Here is a 15,601-nt window from a genome sequence, read left to right as displayed (position 1 = left end):
TCACGCATAGATATAATTACAAACAATGACCATAGTCAACCACCCAGGTCTGAAATTGGCTGCTGGTTGATGCTCAGTGATCTGAAGAGCACTATAAGGCCTTAAAAATGGACTTTACATTGACACCACATCCCCAGATGTTCACTGGAATTTTTAGTTTCAATAATTGCTAAAGCAAAACCGTCAACATTCTTCATGGGGCTTAAATAAGAGCCAGAAACTCATTAACACAATATTGAAAATTCTGATGATTGAAAAATGATATTACTCAGCTAAGGAGAACCAGAAAAAAATCTCATCTCAATGGAACAGAGTCCAAAAATAGGCAAACACAAATATGGCTAATTGATTTTTAACAAAAGTTCATAGGCAATTCAATGGAGAAAGAAAAGTCTTTCCAGAAAAAGGTGCTGGAACAATTGGATATTCATCTGAAAAATAAGTAAATAATTCCCTTAGATGAGTGGGTAAAGAAAGTGAGGTGTATACACACAATGGAATATTACTCAGCCATAAAGAAGAATAAAATTATGGCATGTGCTGGTAAATGGTTGGAAGTGGAAACTATCATGGTAAGTGAAATAAGCCAGTTCCCCAATATCAAAGGCTGAGTTTGCTCTGATATATGGATGCTGACTCATAATAGGCAGTGGGGAGGGAGGAGCTGAGGTTCACCAAATTATATAGGGGTGAGTGGGGGTAAAGAGGATGGGAATGGGAAAGACAGTAGAATGAATCGGACATCACTTTCCTATGTTTCTATGTTACTTAAATTTGCTCTTCTTTCTCTGTCATGGCTCACTCTGTGGAAAACTAACTGCGATTTCCTAAAGACACTTAGGCAGCTATGTGGAGAGACTCACAGAGAGAGGAACTGAAGCCTCCTACAAAGAGCCACTTTAGAGAGCCAGATCACTGTACCCTATCGACCTCCTCCCAGCCTCTACCTCCTGAGAGACCCCAAGTCAGAATCACCTAGATAATCCACCCCTGTATTCCTGACCCCCTAGAAACTGTGAAATTAAAGATAGACAAAGGGGAATGAAGGGAAGTGGGGGATGGGAACAGGAAAGACAGTGGAATGAATGGACGTCACTTTCCTATGTTCACATATGAACACACGACCAGTGAGACTCCACACCATGTCCAACCACAAGAATGGGAAGTCACACTCCATGTGTGTAGGATGTGTCAGAATGCACTCTACTGCTCTGTATATTTAAAAAATTGTTGTTTTAAGATACTAAATTTTAGGGCGACCTATTATGCAGCAACAGGTAACTAATACAACAGACTTTCTAATTCTAAACAGCTCTTTGATTTAGAAAGAAAATAAAGGAAGTAAAGGCCAGAGTTGAGATCATGATTCAGTTTACCATTTTAACCAAGCTAAGAAATACTCAAGTTAACTCAAGTTGAATGGATTTCTTTTCCTGAAGCTGAGGGAATTATACAAAGATTCAGGGCATTTCCCATTTCTTTTTTTTTTCTTTTTTTTTTGGCCCTGGGGATTGAACTCAGGATGCTTAGCTACTAAGTCATATCCATAGCCCTGTTTTGATTTTTTATTTTGAGACAGGCTCTCACTAAGTTGCTTAGGGCCTCATTAAATTGTGGAGGCTGACTTTGAACCTGTGATCCTCCTTCCTCAGCCTCCTGAGCCTCAGGAATTACAGTATGTGCCACCAGGCCCTGCTCTAGGACATTTCTTGCAAATGTTTTTTTTAATGCCTAAACAGGCATTCTCGAGTGATGGTCCAGGTGGCAGTTAGAGAGGCTACACTGAATATCACCACTGACCTCTTACCAAGGAAACCAAACTGCTACTTTGATATGCCTTGTAAAGAGGATATGTTATATTCACTTGTCCAAGAACAGAGTGGAACAAAGAACTGTGGCCGAAATAGACTCAGTAAACATATTTTGGTGTTAGCAATGAGCTGCTATGTTTATCCCTCTACTTCCCAAAAGCTGAGCTCACATCCAAGTCAAAAAGACCCAACAAAAACACAACGAAACACCAAGATTAAAAATGTCTCACTATTTCTTTGCCCTTACCCATAAGGAACTTTCTTCTCCTTTTGGCAGCTGCCATGAGACAGTTGCCTGAGAAGTTGCTTGAAGAGAAAATATTTGATGTTCATATCTTCTAACACTGAAAACAGAAAATCTGCCCAGCAACTCACAAATCAGGGGACAGTTGACAGAAAAAAATATGCTTGGGCAGGCATTGCTTGTTGCATTCTTTAGAAGGAAAATTGAAAACATTGGATCACAAGGGTCAGGCAGTTATTATAGGAATCCAGGTCTTATAAAATGTAATACATACCATTTCTCCCAACTAAATTGCATTACTTTGTCCAAGTCACCCAATAGGCCTGGGATAAGGTGTTTTTCTGATGTAGATAACTACCTAGGCTTCCAAAAGCACATCCACTTAAAAGTGGGGCCCCGAAGAACACCAACAGTGACAGAAAAATGCTATTTTTCTGTCACCTCGGCATCACAGAGAATAGTTCCACAAGAGATAGTTGGACCAAAAAAAAAAAAAAAAAAAGGAAAACTTTATTATTAAACACATATAGTGCTATTCAGCAAAATCTGTTGCTGATGGGCAGTTTCCAAAACTAGGCCTTCTGGAGAGTCTTGTTCTGAAATAGGCTTTTAAGAAACCCAACACATTTTACAGATCAAGGTTCTTGATGATTTATTTGTGTGTAAAGAGGAAAAAAATTTTTGAATATCAAATAAATAGCAACTATTAAGGAAATAGAGGGAGGGGTCATAATAAAGAGGGGTCACAATACGAACTTGCAATTTGAACAATTTTTTTATTAAAATTTTTTTTGTTCTTTTTAGATATACATGACAGCAGAGTGTATTTTGACATATTCTACACACATGGAGTATAACTTATTCTCATTAGGATCCCATTCTTGTAGTTGTACATGATGTAGAGTTTCACTGGTCATGTATTCAAATAAAAACATAGGAAAGTGATGTCCCATTCATTCTTCTGTCTTTCCTATTCCCATCCCTTCTCCCTTCCCTTCAATCCCCTTTGTCTAATCCAGTGAACTTCTATTCTTCCCTCCTCCCTCCCCTTATTGTGTTAGCATCCACATATCAGAGAGAGCATTTGACCTTTGGCTTTTGGGGACTGGCTTATTTCACTTAGCACGATAGTCTCCAGTTCCATCCATTTACCAACAAATGTTACAATTTCATTCTTCTTTATGACTGAGTAATATTCCATTGTGTATATTATATATAGTACAACTTCTTTATCCATTCATCTGTTGAAGGGTGTCTAAATTGGTTCCATAGCTTAGCTATTGTGCATTGAGCTGCTATAAACATTGATGTGGCTGCGTCACTGTAGTATGCTGATTTTAAGTCCTTTGGGTATATTCCAAGGAGTGGGATAGCTGGGTCAAATGGTGGTTCCATTCCAAGTTTCCTGAGGAATCTCCATACTATTTTTCCAGAGTGGTTGCACCAATTTGCAGTCCCACTAGCAATGTATGAGTGATGAGTGAACATTTTTCCCACATGCTCACCAACATTTATTGTTTAACATGTAGTTTAACAATATTTCTAAGGTCAGCTAATTACAGATTTCTGCAGGTATCATAGTTGGTCTATGTAGGTTTTTAACAAAATGTCACCTAGATGCCCTAATTCAGAAAACATCTAATGTCATACTGGTGTGAATAGCTAGCTGCCAGAAACAGAAACTGAGTCTAGACTCTGGAATAGGGTGCTCTTGTTGTGAAATCTTGGAAGGAAGGAAGAAAATGTCTCCATGTTTCTGTCTGATCCAAACAATATTCCTTCTAAATGTGTAGTCATTGAAAATCAAAAGGGGACAGCTTATATACATTCACAGCAGTCACATAATTTACAGGAGACGAAAAGACACATGTGTAGCCAAGGAAGATGTGTTTAGAAACCCATTTTAACTGGGCATGATGGTGCATGCCCATAATCTCAGTGACTTCAGAGACTGAGGCAGGAGGAACACAAGTTTGAGGCCAGCCTCAGCATCTTAGCAAGCAAGGCTCAGCAACTAAGTGAGACTGTGTCTCAAAATAAAAAAATGAAAAGGGACTAAGAATGTGACTTAGTGGTTAAGCACCCCTGGGATGAATCCCTAGTACCAAAAAAAAAAAAAAAAAAAAAAAGAGAGAGAGAGAGAGAGAGAGAAAGAAACCCATTTTATTTCAAGAAAACATCTAGAATTTCACAGCTCAGTAGAAAAAGAAAAGGGATACCCACTTGGAAGAAGAAGAAATTTTCTCTTAATCAATCTGTTAAGTGATGTTGTAAGACTTTCTTTTCAAAGCAGAACCAGGTTACCCATTACCCTCCCGTCTACTGTGTCTGATAACCTCTTGCCTCTCTCCATGTTGAGAATGAAGCCCGTCCTCTTTCCAACAGCAGCGTCTACTTAGATCACGTTCCTACGGGGTTTACCCAGCGCCTTAACACTTCTTCCTCACAGAGTCAGGCATCCAGCAAACAGGTAACGAGCACCGTGAGAGTGAATGCTTTAGACCTATAGGTAATCTAAAAGTAGTAAGTGACGTCTGGGATGAGAACACAAGTTCATTTCCTGTATACAAAACTCCCAGCGGCCACTCAGACAGACAGACTTGAATTCTTCCCGAACTGCAGGGCTCCCTGAAAATCTGCTTCGTGGAGTTTCTACCCATCGGGCTCTGCTGCCACCCTCGTCTCCAGAACAAATCTCACCTGTGTCCCTGTGCAGACCTTTGGCAACTGGAAAGCAAAAAATGGGTCTAAAACCCTTCTCCACATTAATGGAACCACCATTTGACCCAGCTATCCCACTCCTTGGCCTATACCCAAAGGACTTAAAAGCAGAATACTACAAAGATGCAGCCACATCAATGTTCATAGCTGCTCAATTCACAATAGCAAGATTGTGGAACCAACCTAGATGCCCTTTTATTGATGAATGGATAAAGAAACTGTGGTATATTTATACTATGGAATATTACTCAGCCATAAAGAATAATAAAATTACAGCATTTGCACGCAAATGGATGAAATTGGAGAATATCATGCTAAGTGAGATAAGCCAATCTCAAAAAATCAAAGGAAGAATGATCTCACTGATAAGCGGATGATGACACATAATGGGGAGGGAGGGGGCAAGAATGGAGGAAAGAGGGACTGTATAGAGGAAAAAGAGGGGTGGGAGAGGTGGGGGGTAGGGAAAAAAACAGAATGAATCAAACACCATTACCCTATGTAAATGTATGATTACACAAATGGTATGCTGTTACTCCATGTACAGAGAATCAAAATATATCCCATTTGTTTACAATAGAAATAAATTTTTTAAAAAAAGTTTCAAGCAGGGAAATGGTAGGTAATTGTCAATCATACCATAGAGGTGTCAATGACATCTTAAATATGTCACTCAGGAATCCGGTCAATGTGTCAGAGACAAATGTATAAAATACGATGATCTTCCTCATTTGCCCACCCCTCCATTCATGCCACCAGGGGTCTTTTCGGTGAGTAATATTCCATTGTATATATATGCCACAGTTTCTTTATCCACTCATCAACTGAAGGACATCTAGGTTGGTTCCACAGTCTGGCTATTGTGAATTGAGCAGCTATGAACATTGATGTGGCTGTATCTCTGTAGTATGCTGATTTTAAGTCCTTTGGGTATAGGCCGAGGAGTGGGATAGCTGGGTCAAATGGTGGTTCCATTCCAAGTTTTCTAAGCAATCTCCACACTGCTTTCCAAAACTTTTTTTTTTAAAGTTGGACAAATAATTCTTTAATTAAAAGTAAGAATCATTAAGATCTGACTATAATTCATCATGCTTTAGTTTCTCTACCTCCCTCTCCCACAGCTCTGGTGTGTAAATCTCATGAAACAATAGTTGTAAAAGTGTTTTGAAATTTTAGAAGGGTTTATAAGGTCGTTGCCAATGGTCTAACTTGGCTCTTTTTAAATATTTTTCAATTATTTTTAAAATTTTATTGGTTCTAATTGGTTGTACATGACAGTAGAATGCATTTATACATTTCGATAGATCATACAAAAAGGGAGCGTAGTCTTGCATTTTTCTGATTGTCCATATTGCAGGATCACATCAGTCATGCAGTCATACGTGTACATAAGGCAATAAGGTCTGTTTCACTCTGCTATCATTTCTTCCCCCCACACCCCTTCCCCTTCCTTCACTCCCCTCTACCTAATATAAAGTAACTCTATTCTTTCTTATCCCCCCTTTATTGTGAATTAGCATCCGCATAGCAGAGAAAACATTTGGCCTTTGGTTTTAAAACTTTGACCTCATCCAAGTGAATGGGATGTGATAAAGTGACATTTAAAATGGAATTTGAGGAGGTTCCGTGTGAGCATCAAAGACATCACCCATAAGAGTGCACAGGATTGGAAATCTCCCCCCTAACACCAATCTGTCTACAATGCTATTTTTAATCCCTTTACACGGCAGCAGGAAAGACACACGAAATGGAAGTCACTCTAGGTAGCAGCGGGTACAAGAGAAAACGGATAAAGGAGAAAACGCTGGCACAAGAGACCAGGCTTTTTAATTGGTTTCATCTCTTGCTACTCCAGGCCAATATTTTGAGCAAGTAGAAAAAAAAATAACAAAAATACCACCTACGTAAGCGATTCCATCCAACCTCCCACCCTATGATGGAAAACTCCAAATAAGCCAAGACACCTACACAAACAGCTCACATCTTTATTTAGAAACTCTCATCCCACTGTTGGGAGAAAGTTCCTAATCAAGACAGCCAGTGGCCTCAGCAGAGATGAAACTGTCAAAGGGAAAGAGAAATCACACAATTAAGAGAGACTCAGATCCCAGTTCCTCAGGCTGCGTTGCTAGAGTGGGCACGAGAGTCCCCAGACCACCTCCCCAATAAGCCGTCCTCATCAAATCATAAAAAAAACAAAAATCAGAATGCTCTCTGTTCAGCCCAGGGGCCCATGAATGCCACATAAAGCTGACTGGGGACCCAAGAACTTCCAGCACTTCCCGACACTGTTAATGATGTGAACTTTGTTCCATCTAGAATTTCTCGCCCTCTCCTCCAAGGACTAGCGAGGTAACCAGAAAAATGGCAAAAGGTGCAACTGCCTCGAAGAAAGCAGAAAACAAATAATGCCAAGTGCTTCATTTATTTGAAGTCCCGGCCATGCTACGTTATAGTAAATGGACTTTGCCCGTCTCCATTCTGGCAGGGCCGAATTGGAACTAAGAAGGAGTTACAGTGAAGAATTTGTGCCACTATTTCTTGGGACAAAAGCAGGCCAACGGCAGCAGGCCAAATGGTCTCTCTGAAGACGGATAGTCCTTTCTTGAATGTCTCTACCATAGGCAGTACCATAATGTCTCTACGATGAGATGGATTAGGGGTTACAGTCTGCCATAGATAGCCATGGGCCAGCCACTGATAATCACATATTTTGTTCTACGGACAGATAACAGCAGCCCACAAATGAGATGCGCCTCCTCTTATACACCCGGTACATGAAATCAATACTTAATTACAGCAAGCCTGCATGTGTCCGTGGTGGTTGGGTCTGGTGAGGAAGGGGTACAGAGTTCCCCCAGTGAGTTATTGAGATTCCAAAGGCGCTGGGGCATGATGGCAAGGTGGTGCCCCCCTACTGATCCCGTTCTGAGTTTTAGAGTTAATGAATCCCCATGTGGACCCTAGGTTTGAGTCGGAGAAAAGCCATGAGACACACATAATTACGCCACTGAGGGGAAGGGCCGGCGCTGTCCCAGAGAGAAGTTTCTGGAATGCTCTTCTGATTGCAGCATTCCCTAAGGAAAACTGCATGGCAAATGGAAGGAATAGAAAAAGATAGCATCAATAGGGCAACGTGGTCATGGATGCCAGCCCTCCTGTCTCCAGCAAGCTACCAACTATCTTGCAGTTCCAGCTACTTATCCATGAAACAGGGATGACATTCAGTCTGTCTAAACCAGAGGGTCACTGTGAGAGAAAGATGGGATAGGCAGAAAGGGCTTTGTAAACTAGGAGCTTCCAGGCCCCTAGAGGAGATCATTATTTTATTTATATTTTATTTCACGAAGCATTAGGACCTGGGAATGCAGTCTCATAAATAATCAGAAAGAAGCGATAGCTCCATTTATTAAATTCCCAGACTTACGTCCTTGTTAGGTAAGGTCACATTGGAACACACACACACACACACACACACACACACACACACACACGAATGTGGGGGAAAGACTTGGAGAAAAGATTTCAACCAAAGCCAAGGATATAAGCAGGGGAAAATCATTCCTTAATTCATCTATGCCACACTTGTGAGACTATGCCGAAGAGCATGCTACCTCCAGGATGTATGTTCCTGTAAGAAATTTTTCATTGTCCTCTTTTTTTTTTTTTTTAATTTTTTAGTTTATTTTATATAGTCACTCCTTTTGGAATGTATTTCTTTGCTTTCATCTCCTACAAAGTTCTAGGGGCTTATTTATTCAACAAAATACCAAATCGTTCCTTGAATAAATGAATTGAAGAAACTTAGGAATATTTTTTGGAAATAATATTAAAGATATAATGGGGGAAAAAATAAAAGAAAACAAGAAGAGAGGTTCCAGAGACTCCTTCACAGGAGAACTGAGGGGTCTGACCTTCAAAGGGCTGCTTATGAAAGAGAACACAGCTCTGCCGCTGGCCGGCCTCACCACTTGCCAGCTGTGTGACTTTGGGTGGGTGAGGAGACTTCCTGGGGTCTCAGTTGCTTCATCAGCAAGGTGGCACATGAAAAATTCAAAGGCTTGCAGGACTCCTTGGGCCAAGGCTAGCAGAGGAAAAACCTAGACCCTTCCACAAACTTCCAGTATGTTCTCCACCAGCCCTCTGGCCATGCCTGAGCTAGTAAGAAATAGCCTTGAAACCAGTCACGGAAACCTACCTTTGGCCTAAGTCACGTTTGCTCCTTTGACTTCTATCACTCACCCCCTCAGCAAGAGCAGAGAAACTCATTTCACAACTAAGAAATCAGCCTAGCATGGAAATGAAAACTCTTCATTCAATTCACAACTGGTGTATGTGCAAGCAAGACAGAGTTGTCAGACATGAGTGAGTGCCCAGGTTTACTAAAACCAGAACCTTCCACAGGTGGGTTAAGATGAAGTGTGCACTTAAGTATACAAGCCTTTCTGGGTTCCTCCTTATGAAGCTGCTAAAGAGGATACATTTGGTAGCGGATGTGTTACTGGTTTAAACCATATACTGCTGCATGAAGTCGGGGCATTGTAGAAGGTACAGATATTATAGCTAGACCTTACCAAATTGCCAAGCTACCATGTTTAATGCAGATTTGAATTACAGGGATTCAAAACGATGTGACTTAAAGAGGTTGAACCTCTCTTTATGGACAAGATTAGAAATAGAGCAGCCTACCTACCCCCAACCAGATTCAGTCTGTTGACAATCACATACTTCAATTTTGCGGGAAGACCAGCAAACTAAAAACTGAGTTTATGGTAGGGTTACCTGGGGACATTGATTTTAGCTGATAAACAAAACTACCTTCTAATTTTTGTCAGTATTAATCTTGAAATATATAACTTTTGAAAATGCAAGGACTTTAGGGATATATTCTTCAAATACAGTACCACCTCTCTGTGTTTGATTATCAGTTATCCTTTAGGAACTGAAAATCCAGACAGATGCCTAAGGCCTAAGGACTGCTGGGAACCAGCAACATGGAACATTGTGCTAGTTAGAGTTCTCTAGAGGAACAGAAACAACAGGAGAATACATATAGGCACGATTACAAAAAGGGGATTCATTAGACTGGCTTACACAACCAGAAACTGGATAGTTCATGATGACCATCTGCAGGCTGGAGAGCTGGAGGAACCAGTAGCTACTCAGGCCAAGATTCTGAAACCTCAGAACAAGAGAATCAATGATGCCACCCCAGTCCTGGACTGAAGGCTTCTGGAAACTCCCTGGCTAATCACTGGCAGAGTCTACTTTGGAAGAGGAAAGGAACTGGAGTTTGACACCCTCAGGCATTCGCAGCAGAAATCAAGAACCCATTCGAGAACAAGTCTGCATCTGCTTCTGTTTCCTTGTTCTTCCAATTTTCATTCTATCCATGCCTCCAACCTACTAGACAGTCTGCCCACACTTAGGGAGGGCCTCCACTTCAGTTCGCTATCCCATGTGCCAATCATTCCTCATTGACACAACCAGAAGCCTCTTAATCTTAGCCATCACTTAATCCAATCAAGTTGACAATCAAATTAACCATTACAAATGAATTGTTTCCAAAGAAGAAAGAGAGTTTGCTTCACAAGGCATGGTCTACACCTGGAGGATTCATAGTCATTTTACCCACCTGACTTGTCAAGGACACACATTTATGAAGTGGCTTTGGTCTCAATGTCTAGAGCAGGCTCAGGATCTCAGACAAGCTACTGGGGCTTCATGTATGCCTCTCTTTGGGCTGCTGCAGTCTCTAACTGAGGATTCTCAAACTCACAGGAACATTCAGGAACTATCCTTCAAGTATTTTCATATACATTAACATAGACTGCTCATGGTGTTCATAATAACTTTGTAGGATAGGCAAGATGAGGAAACTAAAATGCACAAAGTCACAAAACTAAGCAGTCTGACAACCAGGTCTTTAGACTCCACACCAGGAACTTACCTAAGAAGCCAAGCAGTGCTTAAATATTGGAAATGGTCTGACAGGAGCAGATAGGCTCTCCCCTCAAGATCAGAGTCATCCTCACACCATGGACTGTGTGCTTGCTGTTTGGGATTGCTCAGTGCCCATCCTTTTAAAGATGCCCCTGCCCCATTCATTGGACATTTCAGCAGGACAGATGATGGAAGCATCCCTCTCTCTCCTTCCAAGGGTGAGCATGTGAACAGATAACTGGATGGTTCCTTTCTGGAATCTCAGTGTCGACCAAGGAAAGAACAGAAAGAAAATGGTTGGGTCTCATTCAGGAAGCCACTCTAACAATGCTACAAAATAATTCTTACTAACTAGAACTGCTTTGGGTTCTAATCTTCTCCATGCCTTGATATTTTCAGTCTCCCACTGATTCTGTAAGCAATCCTAACCCTTCCAAAAAATTCCTGTTTGGTTAAATTAGCCAAATTTTGTTTACTTAAAAGCAAAGAAACTAGAGTAGAACCCAATTAGGTCTGTGTCTTTGCATATACACTCGGGCCCAAAGAGTAAGAGAAGTGAGAGTTTTTCAGTATGTGACTGCATGTGTGTGTATATCATGCATATACACAGGTATAAGCTTGTGTGTGTGTGTGTGTGTATGTTGTTCAATAACAACAATAGTAGGTGAAAAGATTCCCTTTGTCCTTGAGAAAGTTGAAGCAGTTACTCAGAAGTTGTGGATCAGGAAACCCCAAGATATCTATCAAACTTAAATTGACTTTATCACATTTCTCCACTACATAGCTTACTTCTTTGATGGCATGCTTTTCCCCATGATCCCAGTAATTCCAAAGCAATGACATTTCCAAGAAAAGAAATGCAATAAGCAAAGTAAATTCGTAAAGCAGGGCTCTGAATGCATTTCTGCCATCTTGGGTTTGATGTTTGATCCTAGAAGATGTATGCTGAGAAGCAGGGAGATCATTTATAATCTTTATTCTGATGATAGCAACAATGCTGAAAGATGCCCTCCCATGTCTGAAGATACTTGCTGAATTCTTGTAATTAAGAAAAAAATTGTATTGGGTATAACATATGCACAGCAGGATGCCACCCGCCTTGAGTTTATGATCATGTGGCTAGAGGATTTCAGGCTAGAAATGGGCTGAAGTATCTGGATCCCATAGAGGTAATCGTACTGATAAACTGCTTCCCCAAGTTTATTGTTAAGGTTTTTGCCTGAATTTGGATGGATTTATACATCTTTGCTGACCCTGAGCATTTCTGGAAATATAATAGATGAACTGGAGTTACAGAAAGAAGGGAGGAGAGAGAAAGACAGGAAGGGAAGGAAGGAAAGATATATTGTTGTCTACTCCACTTATAACGTGTAGACTAATTACTTATCTCTATGCCCATTGATATTAGAAAAATGTCAATCCCAGACTTCCCCATTACTCAACCCCTACCATATTCTCTCCTCCGATTTATCAATTACATTTTTTTCTTTTCAGAATGTGCAAACACATGTTTATATTATCTCTCTAAAAGGATCATTAGGAAGGAAAATACGAGGCTTTGTGCAGGATAGGCCTTCTCAGACAGCCCAGTAGAGATGGATTTTTAAACTTTGGTTTTGGAGGAATTATCTATGCTGATTTTTCTTCTCATTAATGCAGATATTTAAAAATTAACTCTATCTACAAAATATACTTTTGTCAAAGAGGCATGCAGACTTAATTAAGAATTTAACTGTGAATGTTACCGTAAAAGAATTACAATTGCATCTAATGTGAAAGGTTTAAATTTTTCCCCTGTCTAGTTTATTCATAATTGAGGTAAAATTATGATAATCAGGTATTATATGCCATATTACACAAATGAATTGTATGAACACAGAGTTTTAAAAAATGATCATCTATTCCAGCTTTTCATTCTATCGAATTTGGGGAAAGCTTAGGTTATACATATTGATGAGGCTTTATCACTATTTAAATTTCCCAACTAATCATCATTTCGACTATCATTTGGAAAGATACAGTTCTGCATTCAAGCTACCTGGGCACTGCCAGTGAGTCCACCAATGGAATGCATCTTTATTCCTATGAATTCCATAAATTTCCTAGCAAGGCTCTGGGCTGGCACCACCATCTCTGGGAAGTCTTCCTAGTCTCTCCCTTGCCCTGGATTTGGAAACCCTCCTGGATGTTCCCACAGGCAAGCTGTCCTGCCTCCACAAAGAAAGATTTCAACATACAGTAGTGAAAGCTTGTTTCTCATGGTAGACTGTGAATTGGGAATGCACTGACCATGTCTGCATTGTACCAGCAGAGATGTTCATTAGCAGGAGTCAGTGAATGAGTGGACACATACAACAACTACTGAGCATGTAGGAGATGTCCTGTTTCTGGGAATATGACTATAAGCAATATGACTATAAGATCCCAGTCTTTATGAAACTTACATCCTATTGGAGTGGGTGTCCTCTCTTACAAGATCCCAAGATTTGAGTATGGAACTCTTGTACGTATCGTTTGATTTTGAAGTTTCTTTGATTGGTTGCTTGGTTGCTTGGTTGGGGTTATTTTATCCAATAGTTCTATACTGGGGTGTTTTCTAAAAGGTCAAACAATGATAATGTATTACTCATGCTTTTCACATGTAATTGTTTTCTTGTAACTCATTCTTCCTTGGGAACCTCCCAGGGAACAGAAGTAGCTGGGCTAAGACCTGGCCTGGCATTTCCGGGGTTTCTGACCAAAGTACTCTCTTGTAGCAGTCAACATTACCCATCCTACCCCAGTCTGAGCAATCGACTCTGACCTAATTCTCTGAGTTCCTGTCTTGTTAATCCATTTCATGTCATTCAATTGGGTAATATGGAAAACGCTGATGGTCGGCATGCGCCTACATTACACATAAACCAATATTTCTATCTCCTTACATTTGAATTTATTTCTCAAAGCTCTATCTATTGCTTGCAATCATAATCTTTATGATTCACCTACCTCGGTTTATTTTCTAGACCAGAGTCAGAATTATCTTTCATAAAATAGATGTATTAGAGCACCGCCACTCCCTGACTCAAAATTCTGCAAAGATTCCCCATCACCCTTGGAAAGTCCTTACTACACCCCCAGAGGCCTTCATGGACTGATTCCAGTCTCACCCTTCAGTGTCCTCTCCCTACTCCCTTGAACACTCACCTGACCTTGCATCTTTCAGAATATGCTCAGCCTGTTTCCATCTGAGGGACCCTTCTTCTCCTGAAACTCTTTTCATCAGGTATTTCTTTTCTTTTCTTAAATATATTTAGTTGTAGATGAACACAATAACTTTATTTTACTTGTTTATTTTTATGCAGTCCTGAGAATGGAACCCAGTGCCTCTCATGTGCTTGGCAAGTGCTCTACCACTGAGCCACAACCCCAGACCTTCATCAGATATTTCAGTCTCTGCTCAAATGCCATTTATCAGAAATCCCTTTCCTTATTTCTTCAAGCTGAAATCATGACCACACTGTATTTTCTGGCTTTATTTTTCTTCACTTAACTCATCCTAGGTGTTTATTTGCTTTTTGTCTATCTTTCCTCCCGAATGTCGACTCAATTAATCAAGCCCTTGTTTATGGTCACCTCTCTAGGGTTGGAGCAGTGTCTGACACATAGTTGGTACCCACTCATTTCTGTTGAATGAATGAATAAAGAAATTATACATTTCCTTGTTGATGAACTGCCCAACCTAGCTGTCCTTCAGAGTATCATCTCCTCCTGAGTTATCAGCATTGAATTTTCCCACATCTATCCAAGTAAGTAACCTGCAAGCACTAACAGTTGTCTAGACTTGCACTGTACAATATGGCAACCAAGAACCAGATGTTGGTACTGAGCCCTTTAAATGTAACTAGTCCTAATTAAGATGAGCTCAAAATGTAATGTACCCACCAGATTTCAACACCTTAGCATGAAAAACAAACATGACATGTTTCATTGTGTTTTTTATTGCATGTTCAAACAATAAAAATCAGAATATATTCAGTTAAATGCACATATTATTAATTCCATCTATTTATCTTTTTTAAAATGACCACCTAGGATATTTGAAATGAGACATAAGGCTTGCCTTATATTTCCATTGGAAAATTCTAGACCAGAACTCATCTCTATGGAATACAAGGCAAAGTATAGAGGACTTTGAGTCGCATAATTGGAATTCTGGCCTTTTCGTTGCTAGCACGTGGCTGAGCAGATGTAAGTTCCATGAACCTCAGTTGCTTGTTCATTTAGTGTGTGCAATAGAAGTTACATGGGAAGATGGTTGTGAGAAATAATGAAATGACAGACACATGAAAAGGGCTAATGTATCCAAAGACTTTGGAACATTCTTCTCTTTCCCCTTCTCTCACTGATGGTAAAGTCCTGCCACCCAGACATCACACCCTCTCCATCAATTCACCTAAACTTACACCTGACCTGCCTGACCAGCCCAGTCTGTTTTCTGAGCTCTGTTGGAAAATGCTTTTGTGCAGTCGTTCCACAAGGATGTTGGAGCATCTACTCTGTACAAGGAATTGTGCTGGGGCTGGAAGCAGGGAACAAGATTTTCAAATCTCCAGGCAAAGTAAGGAGCCTTGCAGTGTCCTTGTGGTGGGAAACAGACTTGACCCCCACACCTGTGCATTGTCCCATTCTGCTCCAAATGCCAAAAAGGAGACTCTTTTGCAAATTCCCTGTCCCCAGTCATGGTCTGCTGGTAGGTATGGCCTGCCCATCACAGGCCTGTGTGTGGCTCTGAAAGCTATGTCCCAGAATCTGCTTGACAGCAGAATACACAAACCAACAACAAAAACCATGTTTTCTCAGTCATCTACCCACCAGAACTGGGTGACTTGCAGAAATTTTC

This window comes from Sciurus vulgaris (genome assembly GCF_902686455.1).
Source record: "Sciurus vulgaris genome assembly, chromosome: 16".
Classification (NCBI taxonomy): domain Eukaryota; kingdom Metazoa; phylum Chordata; class Mammalia; order Rodentia; family Sciuridae; genus Sciurus; species Sciurus vulgaris.
The sequence above is the reverse complement of the archived record's forward strand: the minus strand, read 5'-3'. Positions refer to the sequence as shown.